Source organism: Takifugu rubripes, chromosome 13, assembly GCF_901000725.2.
Source record: "Takifugu rubripes chromosome 13, fTakRub1.2, whole genome shotgun sequence".
Classification (NCBI taxonomy): Eukaryota; Metazoa; Chordata; class Actinopteri; order Tetraodontiformes; family Tetraodontidae; genus Takifugu; species Takifugu rubripes.
This window is the reverse complement of record NC_042297.1, coordinates 19457088-19482406: the sequence shown is the minus strand read 5'-3', so window position 1 is coordinate 19482406 and position 25319 is coordinate 19457088. Positions and strand designations below refer to the sequence as shown.

The 25319-nt window shown below is 47.0% G+C and overlaps 1 long non-coding RNA gene across 1 annotated transcript in view; it reads left to right on the top strand.

Moving 5' to 3' along the window:
• Positions 1–23457, top strand: part of LOC115252132 (uncharacterized) — a 33183-nt gene extending 9726 nt beyond the window's left edge. The window contains exons 2-3 of the long non-coding RNA XR_003890574.1: positions 1801–1923; positions 23418–23457. This is a non-coding gene — a long non-coding RNA (uncharacterized lncRNA). The remainder of the gene's footprint in view (positions 1–1800; positions 1924–23417) is intronic.
• The last annotated feature ends 1862 nt before the right edge of the window (positions 23458–25319 follow it).

Sequence of the window (25319 nt, the reverse complement as noted above, 5' to 3'; positions counted from 1 at the left end):
TTGAGGGCTTGTGCTAAAGCAGCAGATGATTCAGGGGCTCAACCAGAATAAAATAAAAAAACTTCCATAACACAGAAATAGGAGCGCCAGGTGGACCGTGGAGAAACTGTGGCCAATAAATGGCTCCTCATAAGTACAGAATATTATTTTCTAATTGAGTTTCAAAGCAGAATGATGATAAGGTAGATATGTTCGCACTCCTTAAAACCTGTCCTGACTGTGAACGATGGCTATTTCCTTCTAATTTAGGACAGATTTCTTCACCTCGGACCAATGTTCAGTCCTGTGATGGTGCTTTGAACACCAAGTCCATTCAGGAGACGTTACACATTCACAAAGCAAGCGAGCAACTTTGTAGTCTTTCATCCACAGAAATGTTGAAGTCTGCATCGCCCAGACCTTCTTTTCTTCTTCTCTTCTTCTTCTCTTCTTCCTCTATTCAAGTAAATGTCCTATTCTTTTGAGCGAAGTCCTATTAACTTGCTGCCCCCGTCCACCAGCCTCTCTCTGAACCAAATCATATGTTTGCAACCCAGAACTTAAATACCCTGATTCATGATCGAGGGAGGACACAACTTGTTTAATTTTCCAAACGCCGTGGTTTTGTCCCCCGAACTCTTACGTAATAACTGTGGGCTCCCTGGGTTCGACAACCCCCGCCCCCCCCCATCCTTTTATCCGGTGTCCTAGTTTTCCTCAAGCAACATCTTTCTTTCATTTAAACAGTTTGGGTTTTTTTTAGTGGGCTTCGATTTCCATCAGAATTCCATCAAGAATGTGGAAAGTCATGAAGGAAATGGCCTCCGAGGCTCCATTTTATTCTATAAAGCTTTTTTCAAGGAAGTGATTATGTTCTCCTGCAGAGGGGGATGTTGCCCACAACATCCTGCGCCGTATTAAAGGCCCCCACAGGATCAGCAACTACATTGACTTTTCCCCCTCACAGCTGCTGAATGTTTTTCTGTGCAGGTCTGGATTGTGAATACATGCAATTCTCTCTCTGTGTGTGTGTGTGTGTGTGTGTGTGTGTGTGTGTGTGTGTGTGTGTGTGTGTGATACACCTTTCCCATTAAACGTCCCTGCTGATACACACTCTGCAGCGGTGGATCCGTTGGCTGTCTGGCGTAGATTCTTACAGGATCAGCACAGGAACATTTTGTCCTGTAGGCTCACATGGACAAATGAAGAGGCGATTTTCTCTTTTATTTTCTGAAATAAGAACAACGACTGTTTCTTTTTAAGTTGCCAGGCGAGGACACAGCAGAGGGTTGTGTGTGAATACGAGAGATGGTTGAGGGTTCTGTGGCGAAGCAGGCGACAGAGGTGGGAGATGAGATGGAGGTGTGTTCATTACCCCCCTCCACACGCACACACACACACACACACACACACACACACACACACACACGCACACACACACACACACACACTCCACTATCATGATGGCGTTGGCTGCATGAAGGAACGAAGTAGCCATTTTGTGGCGAGTGTGATGGTGCAGTAAAGATGAGATGGTTAACACCCTTATGCAGTATAGCCACCCTCCCCTCTCTCTCTCTCTCTTTCTCTCTCTCTCTCTTTCTCTCTCTCATTTCTCTCCCCCTCTTTCTTTCCTCACTCATTCGCTCAGTCGACTATGAAGACACTTCATCTTCCCTGACAGTATGACCACTGCTGCATGTTCTGATGCGTTCAGTATACCTTCCTTGCGTCATAAATAAATCAGAGAAATGACTTTTTCTTCCTCTTCCTCTCCTCTGTTCCTTTATCTCTCCCTCCTCTGCGCCCGTTATCTCAAAGAGTTGCTGAAAAACGGGAAGCGGGGTGCCGCTGGACTTCCTGTGTGTTCCACCCTGCCACTGCTCTCCCTCCATGCGCCTCATCATCAACCTCCAAAGCTCCTCTTTAACGTCACCTGCAAAGGTAGAAATGATTTCCCTTCCATAATGATTTTCCACCCCTGTTATGACATTATCTGCTTTGTTTTAATTTAAGTGTCATAGATGTGACGGATTTCCTTAATTAAAATACACACGGGTGGCAAAACAAGAACTTGTGCAAATGTAACAAAGTCACCCCCCCCCCCATCCCGTTGTTTTTCCATGAGGGGTGAGGGTGGTGGGGGGGGAGCGTTGGAGGCTGCTTCAGTTATCCGCTGGGGCAACACAAATCAAGTTGACGCGCTTTGTAATTTGTGCGGAAACCGAAATAAATAAATAAACCACTCACATTTGTGTGGCTGTGGATTACATGACGGGCGACGGATAGCGTGGTGGAGGGGGGGCGGGGGTTGGAGGGAAACATTGTCGAGCCCCCCCCCCCCATCACATCCCCACTACTGACTCCCAGTCCCTCCACCCCTTCCTGTAATCTCCATTCCTCCGTGGGTAGTCTCAAACCTTGTGTTCGTCCAGCACCAACCAATTACCTGGCAACCCTGCCCTTATCCCCGGCACAGGCGTGATGCTGCTGCATGATGGGGTTTTTGTATATTGAATTCCATCTCCTGGTGAGATAAAGGGTGTAGGAACAGGGCTCTGCTGCTGTGCTAGATAAGTGTTTCTCTCAGACCGTTCCTCGCCGCTTCTTCTGACACTGATTGTAGAGAAAAGAGACATTGAGCATGGCGGGGGCAGGGGGGGAAGGTATGAAGGTTTGGAGGTTTCTGTAGTGAGGTGGTAGCTAATTGTAGCATGCTTTTCCTTTTGCTTTTAATTGAGTTTGCTGCATCCGAGACGCCAGTTTTACTTGCGGGAAGTTTATGTTTGGCTATCGAGACTGGTATTCAAATATGAGGGGGTTATTTTCCCCGTCATCTCTTCCTTCATTGTGCTTACCAAACCCCAGATATTACTCTGTAGATCGATAGTTTATCTTCATTTAGGGCGGCTGTTCAATCTGCAGAGGTGACAGTTATGGGTTGGGCAGCTCTGCGGAGTATCAGCTTTTGTTCGGCTTCATCCCTTCCCTCTCCATCCTATTTGTAAGCTGTCCAGAGAAGTGTCCCCCGGTACGTATGGCCTGAGTCTGGCCCATCTATCTGTCTTTGTCTGGGCCACTGCGGGGGTACCACGCACTCATTGGTTGTCCCGGAGAACAATGTAAGTGATGGACTGCCGTTCATACATCAAACCTGCAAGGCGTTTGACAGTGCAGGACAGAAACATTGAAAATAATGACCACAGCAATATGTATCACAGGTTATAAATAGAGAAGTGCTGGCAAAAGCTGAGGCTGAGAGCTGTTGGGTGTGACCCTCCAGATTCCGGCCGTCCCACTGTTTTAGAGGTTAATCGAAGCCGCCTTGAGTGGCGAGGAAAAGATGTTTCCAGTTAACTGCGGTGAGTGATATTCAACGACTTGGACACTAATACGCTCCAATTGAATTTCTCCCTTTGTCAGAGTGGAGTGTGCCTGTTGTGGACCCTCCCTCGCAGCTGCGCTCCTGCCCCACTCCGCTCATCCTGCAGACCAAGCCAGAAAGGTCACGTGTGAGGGGTCAAGTTTAACTTGAAACCAGACAGAGCTAGGGGGTGGGGTGGGGTGGGGTGGGGGGGGGGGGGGGGTCGCTGAGGACAGCACTCTGCTTGGTGCTATCGTGCACGTCCCCGCGACCTGAAGGAGCAGAGCCTCTTGTGTCGAAAATCCGCATAAAAACGTTCTCTGACAGTCGACATCCCAACGTTCTCCTGTTCTCTCACAGATGAAATCAGACAATCAACCAAATGAGGTGCAGAAGAAGCAAACACCATCATGAAATGCTGGAACCGCTGTTTTCATTTGGTGCATTAGTGGGACACACACACACTCACACACATTTGGTCCTGCACCTGGAACAGATAAAAGGTCTTTCATGTTGGCGAGGCTATCCTGCGGTCAGTGAGGGCTGGTGTTGAGAGCTGGTTTTACTGGGAGTGAGTCGAACTGCAGACAAAATGAAAAGAAACCGCTTCCATCCAGGTGTTGCAGACTTAAGAACATTTCATTTGTGCACAATTCATTCATTGATTCTTTTCTCCACCTCCACAGAACCACCCCATCTTGCCTTAACTCTGCATCTTCCTCATCTGCTGCCTCTTTATGGGTGCAATAACCTTCTTGGTGACTTTGGTATTATTTAATATTCTTTGCTGCATCTTGAAAAGAAGATCTGTGATTCTTGAAACCAAAAACTGGTGCAAAACTAGCAACCACCCCCAGCTGCGCACCGATACAGTGTTTTAGTCATAACCTCATTGATGGATGGTATTCAGTGACCCTGAACTGCTAATTTCCCCTGAAATGCACCGGTGCCGTCATTCCTGCGGATGCTTTAATGTGTGTGATTTAAAAGAGATCGCAGCACACAGACTCTCCCAGCGGCGTGAGGGTGGTTGCCTGACACCCGTATCCCTGTAAAGTTTCCAGTGCAGGTGTAATTCCCTGTAAAAGGCCCTGTAATTTACTGCCCTTTGGGAGCAAACAATCAGGGTGTGAAAATCAATGGGATGGCGGGAAGCGATTGGACGCGGTGTCCATGCTCGGATACAGTGCGGCGGCAGTTAGGGTAATTCTTTAATGGTGGGGGATAAAGTTCAACCTATCTAATGCTCTATCACAAGCACATAAATGTTTTACAACGTTGTCGTTTAACCCCTTCTACCCACTCTGCCCCGTGTGCAACCTCTTAGAGAGTGGCCCCAAAGGGTCGAGGTCCACGAGTGTGTGGTGTGCGTGTTAATGGCGTGGTGATGGGGAGGGGTTACCCCCTCATTTCCCTGGGTATGTATTCCTGCTCCTAATGCTTTATAACCTTGTAAAGATAGCCCGAGGCATGTTAGCGTATAGCCGATTTTTAAAATCCCCCAGTTGTTTCAGGGGGAAGCCATGCAGAAAACACGCATCGAATCATACAAGATGCTGCATGTATAATGCAGCACGCATCACATCATATAGAGCAGTGAACATCACGGACCTCATCTGGCGCAGCATAGCAGAGAAAAAGAACAAATTAGAGTTTTAAACCAACAAGAATGAGAAGAATAATGAGGCGATGGAGCCACGGAATCAGCCCGGACTTCTGCCTCTTTGAGGACTGTGCGAATGGGATCCGTCGTGAGCTCGATGGCGAGGGACGGCGGGGAGGGGAGATCCCACGCTGACTTCCTGTCCGTCTGCGCGTCGCGTCTCAGCTCCAATTCCTTCTGTCACGTGGAGCTCAGAGATCCCATTGTGCCCGCCCAGACCGGCACCATCAGCAATCACATGTTTCTGATTTATCAGATAGCCGAGGAAATTAATTTTTCTCCGAAATGCACGGTCGGAAATTAGATGGTGAAATTGTGCGAAAGAATCGGTGATTGTTCCCCCGCTGTGCTATCCCTCTGGAGGTTCTGATAACTGCTGATCTCTGTGACACCATTAATGAAAAACTTATTTAGATTCCGGGAGGGGGGGGGAGCAGTCTTCCGAAATTTACTTGGAGTATATCTCCTTTCCTTAATGGGACTTGAACCGTTCATTAACAGCCACCTCTTGAAGAAAGTGACCACGATCACTCAGGTCAAAGCTCCCTCCAGAAACACGGGAGTCCTTCCTCTGTGAGGTCACTTCCTGTTGACGTGGAAGATCAGGGATTGTGATTGGTCAGGGGAAAAGGATCTTTCTGCAGATATTCTTATATTTATATCAATCCTCATTGTTTGTATTTCAGAAATCTGTTTACACAAATAGATTTATGGCCTTTAAAAGAAAAAAACATATCAGAATAAACTGAATCCCATCAATACGGGTTAAAGGGAACATTTACCAACATTTATCACACTAGTATCTTTAATCTCCCAGCCTCCTTAATAATTCAGAAGATAAAGTTCAAGTACTTCAACAGGGACAACTTGAGTGAGTGTAGTTTAAAAACAGTGCTTTAGAAAGAGCTTAACATTATATACATCGAAAATAATATTAAATAATGTTCTGCTTGTGTTTCTTTCTTCTAGCGTTGCTCCTTTTTTGTATTTTCTGTGGATTTGAAATTTAAGGACACTAAAATACGAGATTGGCCTCAGTAACTTTGTGTGTGTGTGTTGTGTGCGTGTGTGTGTGGAGTGTGTTGTGTCTAATACAATCTTTTCCCAGTAATGGGTTTATGTTGGCCTGTCCTAAGGGTAAAAGATTGCCTACAGTACATATTTTCTCTGCTCATTATCCTTACAGATAGTAAACAAACCTCCGTGCACCTTCCCTCTCAGCCTGCTGAGTGTGCCAGTTTGTTCAAACTCCTTTAACGCGTCTGCAGATAAATATAAATAAGCATAAACGTCTGGTAAACCTTTTAAATCTTCATCGTGTGTGTATTAAAACAGGGACTTGAAGCCATAAACGTGAAACGAACTCGCATTATCGCCATGTTGTGCTGTGTTTGATGATTCACCTTTATTCCTCGTGGACCTTTTATCCCGATAAATTTCTCCTCCACCATTTTCTCAGGATTGAAGGCAAATTGGTTAAAACACTGATCAGAACTTATTACAAAATGGAGTCCTGCTCAGAGAAAGACCCAGTGCATCACTATGAGAGGAAGGATGGAAGGGGCTGAATGGCAGCCGTAGTGGGTGGGGTTAGCAGGCGAGTTGGTGTGTGTGTGCGTGTGTTTTTTTGTGTGTGTGTGTGTGTGTGTGTGTGTAGGGGAGGGTTTCTGGCAGGAATGGGAAAATTAGATTTATTTTTTTTTCAAGGGATGCAGGAGAATTGGAGGTGGGGGCGCTGGGTTCAGCAACAGCACCTCACTGTATTTTATACATTTAAGGTGGAAGAAAATGAAAATATTTTCTGAACACATTTCCATCTGCGCTCTTTCTTTGGGTTGACGTAGACGTGTGCGAGTGTTTCTGTCTTTCTCTCGGTCTGTCTGCATTTAACCCGTCCCGACCCACCCCTCCTTCCTGTTCCCTTTCTCTCTGGCAGATCCCCAAGGTTATGGCATGTCTGGACATCTAATCAGACCAAGCCGCTATGCTAAATATGTTGTGCCCCTCATCCCCACACCCAGCAGTTTACCCCAAACCTTCCATTATGCATTCAAGCCTTTGTCCAGGCTCCAGCACACACCAGCTGTGATAAATGAACACGACCTTGGAAAATAGAAAGGTTGAAGAATGGTGATTCAACTAGTTTAAAAATTCATTTTCTCCCGTGTAGCTGGTGTTCAGCAGGTACAGAGATAGCGCTCAGTCTTGGCCGAGTCTAATAAAGGAAGGCGCTGGGGCATTCGAAAATTTTCTGACACAAAAATGAGGCACAGGCCGCATATGTGAGGCATTATGGGTAATTTTAGGCAGTTATGGCTCTTGTCCCTTTTGACCCAAAGAGATCAATTTTGCACCTTGTCAGTAGCAATAAAACATGAACAGCTCTCCTCAGAATGTTCACTTTAAAAATGTATTTTTTTTTGTCCCTTTCTATTTGAGCCTTTTTTTTTTTTGAAGCTGCATAGATCTTTGTAGAGCAAAATGTATTTACTGGTCATTCTGCAGCTTATCACTGCACGTGGACAGCTGTATACAGGGGAGCTGCCTTAGGGGTTGACAGAGACTATAATTGTGACCTTTCTGGGGAAATAATTCTGCCTCGGCAACCTTTTACCCCACAGCTGCCTGCAGTTCCTACTCCTGACCGGTAGATGGTGCGCCCTCTTCAGGATTCCTCGGTTTCCACACACTGAAGCTTGCTTGCTCACCCGTGACTTGTGAAAGTGCTCTGGGGTAGGCCTCCCTAACCTATCATCTCAACCCCCCACCTCCCCTCCAGCGACCCCCCCAGAGCACCCTTTCCATCTCTGCCATCTCCCCCATCGCCTCCCCCGCCTCCCTCTCCATCCAGGGGGCAGAGTCACCGAGGTGGCAGTTCTAACAAGCTGCCAGGGACTGCACAGCTCAAATGAGCCAAATCAAAGAGAAAAGGGGGTGTAGGATAGGTAGCACCATCACCCCCCCCGACCCCCCCCCCGCCCCCCCGCACAGCGACGCCATTGTGATGAATTGAAAACGAATTGTGCATTGCTTGACATGATAAGCCCCAGGAAAGCCCCCGTGTTCTGTTGAGGTCGTCAGCCTGACACCCTTCAGACATTAAAAGATGCACAAGAAAACAACAGCGGCGGAATTACTGGCGCGGCAATGACCGCGTAGCCATGAACTGTTGGGAACACAAACATCACAGAGCCGGCGGATTGTACATTAACACCATACGTCTGAAACGCCCCCCCCCCCCACCTTACACTTTTGGTGTCCTTCATTCTGACAAGGACATGGACCAGGTGGATGTCGGAGGCACCAGTGTTTTTTTATTCAGCTCCGGCAATTGCTTGGATGGCTTTAATAACGGAACGCTTCTTATTCTCTGATTCTGAGGTTCTATCTTTCTCTCGGGGTCCGCGATGAAACCGCCCCTACCGAAATGTCCCTGTCCCCTCACCGAGCCCCAGCCTGACACTTCCTGGACACCATTCGAAGATGTCGGCCAGCTTGCACGTGCACAAACACGCACACACGTGCACTCACGTGGCTGCTGCACACTTCATTTAACACACAGATGCAGGGCTTTATGGGGTTTTCTTTCCTCCCTAAATCCGGAAAACAAGGATGTGCACCTTGATTGTAAAAGCCTCTGTTATCATTTCTGCTCACAAATGCTCCTGACGTGGAGGAACAGCCATTGAAATTGCTCAGTCAAGAGACGAGAATAGGAAATGTTGTGTATAATAACCTGAATGGTAATGTTTCCGTTTTAGCCACTATTTGGCCTGTATGTTTGCTCTCCCGGAGCCCTGAACTTACACTGAACCATTTATGAAATGTAATGAATACAGAGATTGTCTGAACCTTTTTCTTTTTTTCTTTTCCCTTTTGGTGTTTTCTAGCCTTTTACAAAAGGGGGAAAAAAACCTTCTCCTTCAGTCCGGTCAACCTTTTCCTTTTTCTAGGACTCTCTTTGTATTTACATTTTCCTCCTCTTGAAATCCTGTACTGGTGCAGAAGCCAGTGGACTGGAAAGGCTTCAGTGTTTGATGAGCGGCTGATTATTGGCCACTGACACAAGAATCATATATAAAAGTTGACTTTTTGACACTCTGCTCCATATCAGAATGGACGCTTGTATGAATTCAAAACCAGATTTAATTCATCATCAGATAAAACTACTAAATAATAGTATTTGCTGAAGGACTTTCTAAATTCTGACACCTCTTCTATACATCCCATAATTAGCTGAATATTGGCGCAGTGATCCTGGGCGCTAACTCATTTCCTCCATGTTTGTTGGGAACATTGTCTTCAGCCTGAATGCTGGTGGTTTTTTTTTATTTTTTATTTTTATTCTTATTATTATTTTGTTTGGTTTTTCCTGAGTGGACACAATAAAAGCAATTTCTCTCCGAAGCCACTCAAACATGAAGGGAACAGACAGAAGAGATTGGAGGAAAATCTGGGCCACAGCAGAATCCAGCCTGCTAACCCCCAAGACACACACACACACACACACACACACACACACACACACACACACACACACACTTCATTTCCTCACTACCCCCCCCCTCGGAGCCCTGATTCTGCAGGTGAGGTGACGTCTTTGCACAGCTCCAGAAATATTGGGACACTTTATCAGAAAGATGGAAAACCATAAACGTTAAGATGCTGTAGGAGATTCTCGCTAATTCACTGACTCTTAAATTCTTGGAGATTCAAACTAAACGTTTTCACGTTTTATTTTTTATCACGTTGGGTCTGACGGTGTATTTGGTGTTGGCTACATCTGGCAGGAATCAGCTGATCCTGCAGAGTCAGGACCCGACTGGACCGAACCACATGATATAACCCCCCCCCCCCCAAGAACAACAACATTCCCTCTGACACGTGACCAATTGACACCACAGTCAATGGATCCTAAATATGTCATTACATGTTTATACCTCATATTTCAGCTATAGATGTAGGTCTCCTAATCACTTCTGTTACGTATATTTTGAGTATTTTTGTGTGTTTAGTTTTGTGTTTGGGAAAACAAAGCACATTTTTTTTTGGTGTTTCACCTCTGACGGGAGGGAAAAACCAAGGTGTGTGTGTGCGTGTGTTTCTCTTCTGTGCCCGCTTTGCAAAAAGAAATCCATAAATAAAGGAAGAGGGCGTTCACTGGTGGGTTTTTTCGTCGCTCCGAGAGCTGTGAATCTTGTCACTCATGTTTTTCATCAACTCCTGTCCAGCGTGCGTGCGGCCGAACCTGGAGATTCCCGCTCAAGCAAGAGCCAGAACTCGTGTTCCTGCTTACACACACACCCACCCACACACACACACACACAAACCCTATAAAACACACAGATTTGCATGGACTTCTTATTATTTCAGTGGCAAAATGTTTTGCGAGACTAACTAGGATTTGTTGGAGGGGGGACGGGGAGAGAAATCATGTTTTTCCTCAGAAAGCTGGCAACGTGAGCAGAAAACAAGGGAGCTGAGTGTGTACAGTTGTGTTTCAATCCTCACATGGCAGCAGCCTGTTACCATCACTGGTGTTCCCCTCTGCATCTGGCTTCTGCTGCTTGTCAGTTCAGCTGTAGCTATTTTCATATGTGAGCCATGTTTCTTTTAGAGCACTTTTTTTTTTCTTCCTCTGCATCTTGGGTACTTTGTTCATTCAGCCCGAACTTGACATTGTTCTCCCTGCTTATGTCCCAGCCTGTAATGATTGGCTGTGACAAAAGAGACATCTCCCTCCATCTTTTTTTAAAAAAGGGGGAAAAAGGCCCCAGTGATGGCCTCTCAGACAGCTGTCTTTTACCATTCGTCACGCTTCAGCCTCAGCGTGTAATTTTATTTCTTATTTTATGTCCCTCATGTTTATTTTCTCCTCTTTTCACAGGTAATGTAAAGCCCCCCCCCCCCCCAGCACACAGCTGTCTGCTTGAATGAAATAACCTCTTATTCTTTAGGCCTTAATTGGAGTTTAATTGCCCTAATTACATCATTACCTTATGCATGATTAAGATAATTATCTTAGCGTTAAACACTGTGACTTTTTTCTTTTCCCAGTCAGACAGGCAGGATTCCCCTTAATTAGTTAATGAGATTAATTATACTTAGTGTAATTGTGAAAGTTCCCACCTGAAATTCCACTTTCGCACCATTAATAAAAAATCTGTTAATGACACGTGAGCGTCTTTATCAGGGAATATTATTAACGATCATGGCTCTAAATGTGATGCCCAACTGTGTTTCTTTATTACTTTCTAATTTCAACGGGCGCACCTGTGCTGTGGGGAGATTAGTGGCGTTTGGAATCTCCTCGTATTAGATTTAACGTTGTTCTGTATTCATAGATATATGGATTTATTCCAGAAGTGGGAAGGTGGCGTCGGATCTCGGCATCTGCGAAATGACAATTTCTTGTTAAGCATGAGACAGACGCACAAAAGTGACCTAATATCTGGCGCGCTGATGAGTCTGAAACAGACATTAGGTCCATTTCACGGAAACTGCGGCTTGGGTGAGGTCAGCATGCGTTGAATGGTGCTGGATCAATCATCACGGTTAGGCTTTAGTGGAATCTAGCCAGTGGGAAGATGATGGGAGAAGTTGGCCGTCCACGTCTTCCGTCTCTTCCTCCCTCCCTCTGCAGTCACAGGCTGAACTCACTCCTACTGTCACTACCTGTGAAACTGTATTTCACCAAGATGGATGCTTTCTCTTATATTCATGACATCCGGGGAAGCGCAGTCACCTCCAAAACTGTTTAATATGGATGCCGAGAAGACACACACACACACACACGCGCGCGCGCATAAGAAGCAAACACAGTCACACGCAGAGACATATATGTGCGCGCTTGCAAACACGTTGGTTTCTTTCTTCTCTTTTTGCCCCAAAGACGACGCTTGGCTGGTGTTTTGCTCCTGCTGATGATGAAGAGCGGTAGTGACAGTGCGACTCTCTGTAGGGTTGATGCATTACAACACGCCGCTGCCATGTTGCGTAAATTCCCTGTCTCTCCTCATTGAGAACATGGAGGCTTCTCATCTAGCTTGGTACACCCATGCACTTTAGATCCCCCCCCCCCCCCCATTGTTTCATCTCTGGAGTTTCCTAATGACATTCGCTCGGTGCAGTCGAGGCCATTTTAATGGTATTATTGCATCGCCTGTTGTCTTCAGCGAGCATTTTGTTGTTTTTTTTTTCTCTCCAGGGCTGAGTGACAGTCCATCTCCACATTTGTCGGCGTTCGTGTCGGATCTCTGCACGTCTGTGTGTGTGTGAGTGTGTGTGTGTGTGCTCGAGCAGAGTAATCTGCTCAGGTTGGACCCCAGAGAAGGGGAGCCTAGGTAAATTGCAGGGCTGTGGGTGCACGCGAGGATGGTCTGCACATGCGCACTTCGGCGTGCGTTCATTTTTCACCGTGTATTTATTTGCTGTGGCAGAGAGGCTGGGGTGGGGAGGGGGGGGATCGGGCGGGGTGTGATGGGGTGGGGGTGTCTGTGGGTCAAGGAGGCAGGGGAGACTCACAGATGAGGGGTTTGTGACTGCAGCCATGGAAATAGACAAGATTAATAGGACACCACTGCACACAGATTGGTACCAGCCCACCCTCCCTCCACGCTCCTCGTCGCTCGACCCTTCCTTCACTCGTTCACTGCTACCTTAATATATGTAAGAGATGGATGCCCATGAGTCCTGTGGGGACTGTGTTTCATTTCATCGGGTCTGTCTTTTTCCCGGCGCTTCAACGGCGAGGCACACAGCCTGCGCCCTGCGCCTGACTCCGCGGGGCCGGCAGCGCCAATTAAACCAGGAGGGAGCGACGTCTGAAACACCAACCGCCATAATTACATTTGTTTATACCATTTTGAACGATGGCTGCCAATTAAACGATCCACTCCTCCGTATGTGTGCGGCGTCCTTGCACCACTTTTTGCGCATCCGTACCCCTTATGCGCTACATGCTAATACGGCGGGGCACGTGGGGGCAGAGAGACACACGGGGAGCTCTTGAATATCTCCATGGCGAATCTCCACCAGCCGTTGTGGGGTTGCAGCATTTTATCCTCTGTGTGCCAGTTTTTTTGTGGAGCTCTGTTGTCGAACTAAACTTAGGTACCATGCCCTAGCTGCGGGTTGCTACGACTCGTTCTTTGGTGAGGGGGAGGAGAGGAATCACAGAGACTGTAGACATCGAGGTTCTGCTCAGAGGTTCACAGGAGAGGGTTTGTGTAATCCTATGCTAAATTCAGCATCAGATCTTTGGGGGAGTTGTGTAAAACCAGTATGTTTTTCTTGTCTTTACTTTTGCTGCGCACCTCAGAAACCGACGGTAGCGCATGGCTTTTCAGCTATCTCACCCTCAAGGCACAATGTACCAGGCTGCTAGGCGGCGTTAGCTTTTCCTCTTCCTCGAGACAGCTAACCCCCTCAAAGCGTGCTGATGTCTGGAGAGGCGATGCCTATGAGCCAAAACCGAGAAGGGAGGGAGTTTCGGGACGGGGTGGGGGGTGAGATAGAGTTGGGGGGCGTTGAATGGAGGAAGGAGGGAGGTAAAATGTGTTTGATTCAAAAAGAAGGGAAAAAATGGGTCCATTTGGTCCTCCTGTTCTTTGTAGAACATTTAGCTTTGACCCTCCCTTACTTTCTGCTACTCCCTCCCACCCGCCTCCCCAAACACATACACAGACAGACACGCGGGGGTCCAGCAGACTCGCCGGATCCCACGCCAGCGAGCCCTTTCTGCCTTCACCACTGAGCTGAAGGCTGGCTAACATATACCTTCCATGTATGGTGTGCCTATGTCCAAACTGTTGCAACAGGCAGACACTGAGGGAGGAGAGAGGGAAATGGGGAGAGAGAGTGACAGGAAGGCAGAGAGGGAGGAATAGAGAGGGAGAGTCAGAGTCAAACAGCAGAGGGGTGGGGGGGGGGAGAGCTTTATATGATGGTTACATGTATATGATGCAGTGAAATATGTCAATTTTAATTCCAAAAAAGGGAAAGGCTTTAGTGTAGCAGCTAAGTGTTCCTCATATTTGTGATGGTCTAGTCCACATAGCTGCAGCCAGAGCCCAGACCAGACCTCCACTGTGCTGACTGAAGGCGACCCAGGGTAAGTTGTGGGCTTCCTTTTTTTCTTTCTCTCTTTTCTCTCTCTCTCTCTCTGATTACGAAGCTGCTGATTGATTGGTTAGAGGCTGTGGATTATCACGGGCCGCTCGTCACCAGGTACCTGATGATGAGAGGAGAGAGACGAGGGGGAGGAGGGGAAGGGGGGGGGGGGGGGGGGGGTAAGGTGTGGGGGGGTCGGAAAGGAGGGAGGGAAATTAGATGAGCGCGGCCGGCTCTCACATCTGCCAGATCACGCCAACATCTTTTTTTTTATTATTATTATTCCAGATTTCTCTGTTTATTGCTCAGATGCGCATTTACGTGCGTAAAAAAAATAAAAAAAATAGTAAACAATGGTGTTTGCGCGTTCGTGCGTCGTCTTGATGTGCGGTCCCAGCCTGGCACACGCCTCCACGCCCGCACGCTCAGTCAAGCCGGCGTGTGCTGATGAGGCTGCGCGGAGGGCTCCGCTGATGAGGGGAAGCCAGAGGGGCCTTTTTTGTGAATATGTAGATGAGGGGCATGTGCGCACGGGAGGGGCGAGCGTGCGCCGCACGCGTTCCTGTTTACGCGCTCTCAATGGGAGACAGATTCTGAGCAGATTGGCGGCGATCGGGCACGATCTCGCCCTTGCTTTGTTTTTGGGGCATTTCGTCCCAAAGATGGGAAAAGAAGGAGAAAAGTGTAGATAGGAAAAAAAAAAAAAATCAGTTGGGGGGAAAATAGAGATTGAGGAGCGGAGAGGAAGAAGCGCTGCAGGGCACATTTTCACCCCATTGACAAGATGTGATGATTGCTGTTTTGCCCTCTTCCCTCCTCCCCTTTACCTCTCCAGACATTTTTCTAACCCATTTGCATGTCAAAGCAGCGGAGGCCGCTGCAGATTAGTGTGAGATGACATAACGATGTAATGAATTAAATGCCCCTGTTTAAGCGGCGCGCTTGGCTGGTGGGAGGCACAGGGGCAAATAAAGGAGGAACAAAACAGGACATCGGCATCGCTTTCCTTACTCACTAATCTCATACGGTGATTAAAGTAACCTTTCTCTGCTTGATTTGATTACAACACTATATCTGCTTTTACTTTTCTGATTTGATTACACTTATTTATTCTGGCGGCATGTATATTTTTTGTATGCATCGTTTTCTCTGGATGCAATCACATATACTGTAACGTAGATATTCGCCATCATGTTTTATTCTAAATATATTTTCTGGGGTGAATTTTTTTCTTCCAATTTTAAATACATTTTTCTACCTTTTAGCTATTCTTTCCCCCGATGTTGATGTACACTACAAGAATCAGCATCCTGTTTTTTTTTTTGGACTTGTTTATATTTCTTTATTTAGTTTAAAATGTCTAAAGTCCCAGACAAGTCCTATATTTAATTATACAGTATTGTGACTCATTGTGAGGATTCATTTCAGACAGGAAAGGTGATGATGGAGGGATGGATGGAGGGAGGGATGGAGGGAGGGATGGAGGGATGGATGGATGGATAGAGGGATGGATGGAGGGATGGATGGAGAGAGGGATGGAGAAAGGTCACCCAGAAAATTGCGTCTAATCTGAAGAGGGTCTAATCCACAGAGGAGACACTGCTGCTGATGATGAGGGTGAGGAGAACCAGGCTTTTAATCAAAGAATTTGATTGGCTCATTCACAGAAAGGGCTTTTTTAGACCACTTGCCTGTGATTGACTGGACAGTTGGGCTGAGGCCGGAGCCTGTCTGTGACAGCACGCGGAGCTTGTGGCAGCCTGTGACGCGGAGCGGCTCTATGGAGTCGATCAACGTACGGCCAAAGCTGCGTTTTGATGAAGCTGAAACAGACCTGAAACACGACGCCTGGCTCCCTGTGGAGAAACACCTACTGTGTGACAGGAGCTCAAGTGTGTCACTCCTGACATCTCCAGGCAACACACACACACACACACACACACACACACACACACACACACACACACACACACACACACACACACACACACACACACACACACAAGCTCGTCATGTTTGGACAGCTGGTCAGGGACAGGGAGGCCCGACGTCTCACTAAACTTCACATTCTTCGCACACTATCTTAGTTCTGGTATTGATTTGAGATGTGCTACACAGATTTACTTCTTCTCACCTCTTGGTTGTCTTCTGTTTGCTCAGGGTTTGGGTCTTCTGACTGGGGGAATTCCCTCATGGACTCAGTCCGCTGTGGGGTCATTTTAATACATATGGAATTTACACACATATTTTAGGTCTGATTATTTGAGTTATTACGTCTACTCCAGTGTAAATAGCAGGTTATATTCAGGTTTTCCACCCTAAATAGATCAACTGGTCTTTAAAAAAAGGATTTTTACCTCCCACTCAGCAACATGGCAGCACTGGCTGGTGGAGAGAGGAGAATGTGCATGAATATATTTTTCTACTTTGCGATTTTGCCGTCCCCAGCACGGCCCTGGAGCCGTGTCCAGGCGGGTGTGGCTGCGTGGAGTCAGCTGGCTGGTGCAGGGTGTAATGAGTATGCGCTGTGACAGCTGGGCAAGAGTGTATGGATGCGTTTGGTGGGAGTAATCAGCTGCCGACCATGGGGTGCAAAAGGGTGATGTGAGGCTTTGTGACTGCAGCGTGTACCCCCCCCCCCCCCCACACACACACACGCACACACACACACATAGAGGTCCTGTGGGATTGCAAGCTTCACCTCATCTCTATGCTGCTGAATGTATCTCGAGCCGCACAGCTAGTTTATAATCTCCAGACTTCCCTATAAATATCTACATTCCTCATAGGTTAAATCAAGCGTGTGCAGTAATATATTGACCATATTGAATGAACGCATCAATGACACAAATACGGAATTTAAAGGAAGAAATATAGGATGAAAAACATCAACCTCTCTATGTAAAAATGCGGCAAAATTGAATAGTTTCTGCACATTATATATATATAGGGTATATTTTTGGACGTTTGCCTTGTGCAGCTCCACTCAGCCCTTCAAAAGCTACGTCAGAGGCGATAAAGTGCAACTTTTGATGACGCTCGCATTTGTGTGAGGAGGGTGAAAGTTTTGCATGGGTGCGAGCTCTCGCCATGAACTCCTGGCCCCGTCACTCTGGGCCAGTTTTCTGCAGCTCCAGCTTCTCTATAGTCAATGAGGAGGATAGGCGGGGAAGAGGATTATTGGTATTGATCTACCCAGAGGGATCATTAGGCATCACTATCAATTCACCACTCCTAGCACACAGCACCAGCCTGCACAGACATTGCCAATTTGTCCCTATTAGAGAAGCCGGTTTCTGGGTGTCTGCTGTGAGGAGCCGCTCCGGCCCCACTGGAGAATCACACCCCGACCACACTGGGCTTGGCTGCACATTGATACCATGAGGGAGGTGTGGACGATTCACCACAAGTTGTTTTTTACAGCACACCTGTGTACATTTACCTTATTTATATGGAGTCATTGGTGCTGGAATAGAGTATTTTAGGAGGCTTATCTGGCAAAGCTGGCTGTTGTTGAGCCTGTGCTGCTGAATTAAACCTTCTCTGGTGGAATCAACAGTGCAGAAGGCTGCAGACACCATCAGACCTGCTTCTCCACATATAGATACATTTATAAAATAATATACAGTATAAAGACATGTGGGTATTTACTGTAACATGGGTCTTACCTTGATTATGTTCTCCTTCTTTTCACAATGACCTTATTTTAATTATTACTAATACCACATATGCATTCGAGTTTTGCCAATAATTATTAGAATGACCAACAACTCACGTCATGTCGGTTTCCACGACACCAATCTCAAACATTTATTTCTGGATTTTTGCCATCAGATCATCTTTGTAGTGACCAGCCGTTTAAATAAAATCCTCTGTTATATCCTGCTAAACGGGAGATTTCTCTTCTGTGTATTGTGGAGACGTATAAAACATTGATAATTAAAATGCGTCACCGCCCGGAGCTGATATACATACAGAGAAAGTGGTCCTTTAAAAACAGTCAAAATCTTTGTTGACATGCTTAAAATCAGTTGAATCCCCACAAACCAGACAAACAAGCAAACCTTGTGGCTGACCAAGTGGGTCAGGGAACAGCAGGTGACCTCTTCTCTCACGTCCCTCGACCCCTGGACGTCCCCCCTCCTGCCCTCTAGCTGCCCTCACCGTTACAGTCGGAGACTCAAGAGCTCCGAATGGGCCTGCTGCACATGTTCGTCATCACGAGATGAACTTGTTGTTCATATGTTATTATTTACATCCTGCCGAAAGAAAGCGTTTAAAATAGGAGCGTCGTTACTGGGAACCGTGGCTCCGTGCTGGGCTTCACTGAAGGCTCAGCTGGTTGTGAAACATCTTGCAGGTCTTTTAAGCGCTACAATAAATCACAGCCAACACATTTGAAATTCATCAGCGATAGCATTTTTGCCCTCTTTCTTTCCGAATCGGTTTGGGGAGGTCGGACAACCGCCCCAGATGAAAACGTTCTCCAGGGGCAGAACATGTTGGTCTTCAACCTGAAGGTTCCGCACACAGAAATCAAAGTGCCGCTCTTAATGACTTCAGTCTGGAAAATGTGGTGGGGGTCCTTTTTCTGAGCTGCTATTCCCCAGTCACTGCCCCGCGTTCACACATCCTGATTCACGGGCTGTTCAGAGGATGCTGTGCAGCGTTTTCATGCTAGGTCACCGACCACACAAATGACATATGGAGCGAGTTCTGTTTCATCCGGTCGGCCACACTTCATCAGATACAAAAGCCAAGGAAATATTTATAGGAGCAAATCGTGTGGCAGTAACATGCAGAGGTGCATATGAGATTCAAAAAGAATATATGTGACATAAAAGGTGGGAGAAAGAGTCAAATTTATGACCCGCTGGTGTTGGTCTGCAGCATTTTCACACATCGACCAAAAGAGGGCAGTGTGGCCCACGAGCAGCCGCAATTCATGTTCAGAACATTGTGATCACCTGACACACACACACACACACACACACACACACACACACACACACACACACACACACACACACACACGCCTACACCTGGTTGTATACACACCGTCTCTGTACAGAGGTTACTGTGTTTTGGGTTTTTTTTTTGTTTGCGGATCCTTTCTCTGTGCTCCATACTTAGAATTCAGGATCTGCTTAAATTTATCTCCATTTTAAATCAGCCTCCATCCAAAATGTAGGGCTGTATTTTATTACAACAGCTAGCCCCTTTACTTCACCCTGAACATCAAGGACCTCGGCCCAGATTTACCCGTACAGCGCCAATATAAATGCAGAGGTGAATGTAATACAGAAAGAATGAAACGTAAGTAAAAGCAGAAGGACATTTGTTAAATTAAAAGCACCGCACGGTGTGCCATTTTGTTTCCATCCTCTCTGCGTTTTCATGAGGCGGTGGAGGCAGACTGTCTGGGGCTAATCAGATAAAAACGGGAATCATTCATGATCCCTAAAAATCCTACAAATGAAAAATAAACATATCGCGCAGAGCCAGTGGGGAACGGCGCATGCTTCCACTTCTGTAGATTTTACCCAGAGGACCAGTCAGTGGCAGATCTCGCCAAGGCTGCCTTGGTGTGCGTTTGTGTTGTCTCAGAACATAAGAGCGTGCATGTGTTTTCTGGGGGATGGGGGGGGGGGGGGGGGGGGGAAGGAAAAGAATGGAGAGATGGATGAGGGCAGTTTGGGGGCCCTGGGTGTTTTAATTATCCACTGCTCCGTCGTTGGGTCAGAGCTGGCTATCTCTTCCTGGCTTTATCCCTGTCTCATGATTTGAGCAGCACCTTTATCCTTAAGCCTTCAGCTCCTCTGGCCAAACAAAGGAAAAAGGGAGGGCAAAGACGGGCCTTCGCAGCACTGACTGTGCCACATTTACCATTAATATCCCCCAATCTCCTCTTTTTTTAAAAAAACGTAGCGCAGGGCAGAGCGGAGTAACCTCAATAAAATGACCCCAGCGAGGCCTGCTGGTGGCGGCCGGGATGGTGGATCCTCCAGTTTTTTTTCATGCTTTATTTTGGAGGACAGGCAGCGTAGTTCAGCTCCAAAGCTAGAGAGAAGCGCTGGCAGCCGTTCTAAACAAGAGGGGTGAAAGAGCGCGTGTTTATCTTCTTTCTTCCTTCACTCGCTCTGCTTTTCTTTTCTTTCCTTTTCTTCTAAGAGGAGATCGTGGAAATGCCAAGCGCTCCAGAGACGCCGTTGTCTGGTAACACCATCAGTGGTTACTATGGCCATCAGATCATGTGACCTTATTTTGGGGGATTTATTTCAAGGCAGATTCCTCCAATTTCGGTTGGACACATTAATTCCGATACAAATGAATAAAGAACATATATTTGACCCCTTAAATGTCCAAATTAAAACACACTTTTTATTTAAATAGAATGGGTATTTATTCACACTCAATCATGTGCAAATATAATTTCTTTGAAAAACAATGTTACATCGTCATGACATTTTTTTTTTTTTAGTAAACGTTAGGCTATATATTTGCTATTGAATTTATATTGTCAGTTTTTGTTCACATAAAAATATTTCATTGCAGGTGCTGAATGAATACAGTCCAAAACAACGTATGAGGAAAAAACACTCATTTCCTTCTGTGTTGGTTTCCCTGAAAAGGAAAATCAACAAAGCAGATGTATTTATCAGGGTGTACATAAAAGCTGTGTGTGCACGTATGTGTGTGTGTGTGTGTGTGTGCGTGCATGTGCTGTATATCCGGTGTGCTACTCTGTAAATTCTGGACCATACTGTATCTCCATGACAACCTGGTTTTGATGTAGGTTCCCTTCCTGACATTCCCCCCATTTGGGGATGCTTGTGAATTGCCTTTGCCTCTCCTTCAGTCAGCACGTCACATGAAAAAAAGGTGTTGGGGGAGCGAGGGGGTAAGGGAGGGGGTGCACGAGGGGGCAGTATGAGGTATCTAATGGGCGTCTGGTCTGATTGTCCTCAGCCGTGGCAGTAGAGACAAAGCAGATGAATTGTGCAATGGATTCGAAGAGATTGGAGACAAGTGCATGTCAGCAGCCCCTCCATCTCTCTCTTTCTGCCCCCCTCCACCACCACCCACCCTCTTCCCTTCCTCCAGGATGCCTCCCTCTCCATCTCCCCTCTCTTTTTGTCTGACATCCTGAAAAAAGCAGGCGCGACAGCCGCACTCTGCTCCAGCAAAACATTAAAAACAAAATGCAATCCTCACCCGTTTTTTTCCCCCCACCCTTTTATAACCGACACCGGGGCCGACATCCAGCCCGCGGAGCCGCTGTTAATTGTGCTACGCAGCACGACAAATCCTCACAATCTTAATCAGCAGGCAAACAAACGTGGACATTTTGAGATGACAGCATCCATGGAAACACATTAGAGTAAAATGCGCTGATTTAATCAGCTTAAATGGGAACACCGAGCTGAAATCAGGATATTTTTTTGGTTTCTTTCTGTTAAAATGCATTTGAGCAAACACCTACGTGATGTGTTGGGCTCTCGTGATGCTTTCGCCTGGATGCTAACCTAAAGTGCTGATCGACAGCCGGGAGCACAACGTTGTCCTAAACTGAACCTGGAACAGTGAATCTTGGCTAGCTGCTTCTCTGAAGCACCAGCATGACCCCAAGAACCCGACCCCATGCGTGACACAAAATAATTATTCTGCTTTCAACTGGCCAGGAAGGAAAACAACATATACGTTTCTAAATGTTTGCGCCAGCTGTTAAAACTTGGGTGTACGTAAAGCTCAAGATTTCCAAATAAAATGAAATTTGCATTTGTTTCTTTCAAAAGTCCCTTTTTTTTTTAAATCTTGGAGGAACAAAGCCGATACAGCTTCACTTCTATCGAGTGACCAAATTGAAAGCAGCGGTCCGCAGGCTTCTTCTTTTCTTGAGTTTGTGTTGACAGCATTTATTATTCATCTTTATATCAGTCTGTATTTTAATATAAATAATGCAGGAGGTATCAGAGGAGGAAGAGGGGTGTGAGAGAGGGGTGCCACACAGCATGTGTCCTTGGCTGTTCGTTGCTCCAGAGTGGAGCAGGTGGGGGTGGGTTTGCCGGGCTGAGGGGAGAGGACTCGTGCCTGGTGCAGGCCAGGAGCTTTGGCTCTCTCTCTCTCTCTCTGACTCTATGTCTCTCTACCTCCATCTCTGCTGCCTGCCTGCTTACCTGGTTGCTTCTTCTGTCAGATTTAATAAGTGTGTATAAATCAGAAAGCTTCCTGTAAGCCGCGCAGCTTCATTACATTCAAATGGGGAACGGGTCTCTTTGGGTCCCATTTTAATAAAACTCGGTGATCAAACAGGGGTTTAAAAATGGGTCATCGTCTCGCCGCCTCACCGATGTCTGGTTGCCGTTGGTTTCGTGTGCAAACGTTTAACATTTCAGGGAGGAAGTTGTCATTTCGATATGTGGTTGCCCCCCTTCCTGGGTGTGAATCACTACGTTGTTGCAGCTCTGGAACGCGTCTGTTTGGGCCATTTTTGCTCTGAATAGGATCAGTGTTAGTAGGAGCTACATAAAAACAGGTAAATATCAGCAGTCAGGCGACGTGCGATGCGTCATGGGCGTGACCTGCGCGTCACAAGTGCAGCTGATGGAGCCGCAGCCCCACGTCCCGCCGTAGGCCTCGGAACCTGCCGCAGGCTCCAGCTGATGTTTGAAGCTTATCACGCAGGTTCACGGGCAGCAGCTGTTTTTAATGACACATGCAAATCAGTTCATATTGGGAAAAGCACGCGTGCGGCGAGGAAACGGTGGGGAAAAGACCTGCATCATACAGCCAGCGAGCAGAAGAGGGCACTATGAGTCGCTGCATTCCCCCTGCGCCCTCCCCTGACTCACGTGCCTCTTCGCCACATTCTCTCACTTGCTTTGTCACTGGTGCGCCTCAAATTTGTTTGGTGAATGGGGCCCGTTTACGAGCGCCGCCCGTGATGCAGCCATGAAATGGCAAATGGCCAACTGTGAATTAAATGATCTGACTTCATGTCACAACATCAGCAAACACGAGTCCCCGAGCGGTTGTGTGTTTTCTGGACGCCGGCCTCTCCTGATGCGGACCCAAAGGTCTTGATTGTTCTGATTGTCTTGATTCTTGAGACAAAACACTTCTGGTCTGTAAAAACGTCGACACATTGAAATCATGTACATCCGTACAGAAAATGGAATAGAAATGACTTGGCTTCGACTTTCTTTTAGCACAATGTCCAACACGTTTCTTTTCCTTGGGGAAAAATAATCCCCTTTTGGGACGCTTGTGTAAGAGCTCTTCATTATTTGTCCTCCTCAGGTAGCCAGGAAATCACGTCCAGGAGCATTGTGTTCTCCACGCCAGGTCGCAGGAGCCCCCATCATCCCCTGGTGCGTCTCCCCTTCCCCTCCTGTCCTGTTGCCACCATAGCCAGCTGTATAGGTGCTCAGCCCTCTTCTTCCATAAATCTTCATATGTGTTTTTTGGGGGGGGGGTGGAGGCTACAGACAGCAATAACCACTGTTGCTCTCCATCAAAGGGTTATCTGGCTTCCACAGGCGCTCTGACAGACTGCTCCCTGACATGGAGCAGAGGCCGAGTGCTGCGTCTCTGACAGGAAAAAGGCCCCATTTTGAAGGCAGGGAGGGAATTCATCAAAAAAAAAGGTTAATTTTTAAGGACTTATTTATCTGCAGGCTGTTCCTTTTGATGCCGGCGCTCCCAATCTAGCACGATTTACAGGAAACTCCACTCTCCTTTACACCAACGTGGACCTGCAGGGGACTATTTTTCAGTGCCATATCTCTGACGGACTGAAATTTTGCAACTTCAGAGTGTGAATGAGAGTAAGCCCAGTGTTTATATCACCTATCAAGTTGAAATATTGACCATTCTGTGCCCCTCAGCGCCCTATCCCCCTCCAGTATGATGAAATGCGGCCTCCTCCCTGTCCCACCCTCTTCCACAACACACGGACTTCTCTCCGGAAGGAGTTCATTGGCTCCTCTGGGAGTCATAACGCCGTCTGTCCGGGTGTGTGTTTCCACGGTTTCAGGTCTGCGTTAGGAGTGTGTGCCCGGCTCGTTGCCCACTTTGTATGTGTGCGCGGCCCACAGCGGGGGTACGTGCACAGCATGTGTACGCACGTTCAGAAAAAGAGGAGAGGAAATGAAATTCGGCACTGAATGAATTATGGAGCGTGCATTGTTACTGCCGTGTGTTCTTCAGAGTGCTCGGCGAATAGTATTTGTGTGTGTGTGTGTGTGTGTGTGTGTGGGGGGGGGGGGCGCTGTGTGTTTTAGACATTGTGTCAGGTACCGCGTGAATCGCCTGCGGTTGCCTTGCAGGACTGATACCTCTGAATTCGACCATTTCTTTCCATTGGTTTTCAACAAAAACATGTCCCCCAGCTAAGCTGTGTTTTTTTTTTTTTTTTACCATCACTTTTTCAAGAGAAAACAAAAGAGCAAGGAGGAGCAGCCAGGCACTGGAGTTTTCTAAAGGTGTTGGGTGGTATTGTCTCAAGTAAACAGGCTTTGTGCTGCTCCGTACATCTCTTTTCATACGCAGGGTCACAGCGGCTAAGATCCCGTTGTCGCTAGCGCTAACGTTTCAAACCTTGTGAGGGTTTTTCAGGAAATTCTCATCAAAAGCAGAGCGAGCTCACAATGCAGCCTCGGCCGTACCTTCCTTCAGCAATGAATACTCCATTTTTGACGATGAATTTGTTATTGATTGGAAAATGTGTCCCCTTAAGAGGCCAGTTTGATCAGAAGGCTAGCGTCAATTGTGTGTGATCTGTCCATTTTCTCAGGATTATTTTCCCCTGATCACAAAAACGCGTTCGGCTGCGGACAGAAGGAAAGATGTTTAGCAGGAACTGACGTGGGAATCATTTGATTTTCTCTGCCACGGCGGTGTTTCATTTTTAATGGTAATTTTTTTTGTCTCTGTCCTCGTCTCTTCTGTCTCTCCCCCTCAGCATCCTCGCCGTCCTCTCCATTTCCGTGCAGATATTCCTCAGATATGCAGTGAAACCTCGGGCTCTGTCTCTGCCTCTCCAATCTGCCAACCTTGTTTATAAGTCCTGTCCATTTTTCCCCCCGCTGTTGGGGGCGGCGGCGAGGTCCGGGTCTGACGTGGGGGTTATGTCAGGAGGGGCGATCGTAAATATTAGGAACTGCAGGGAGACAAAGGGGCCAAAATGGAAAGGCTTGGCTG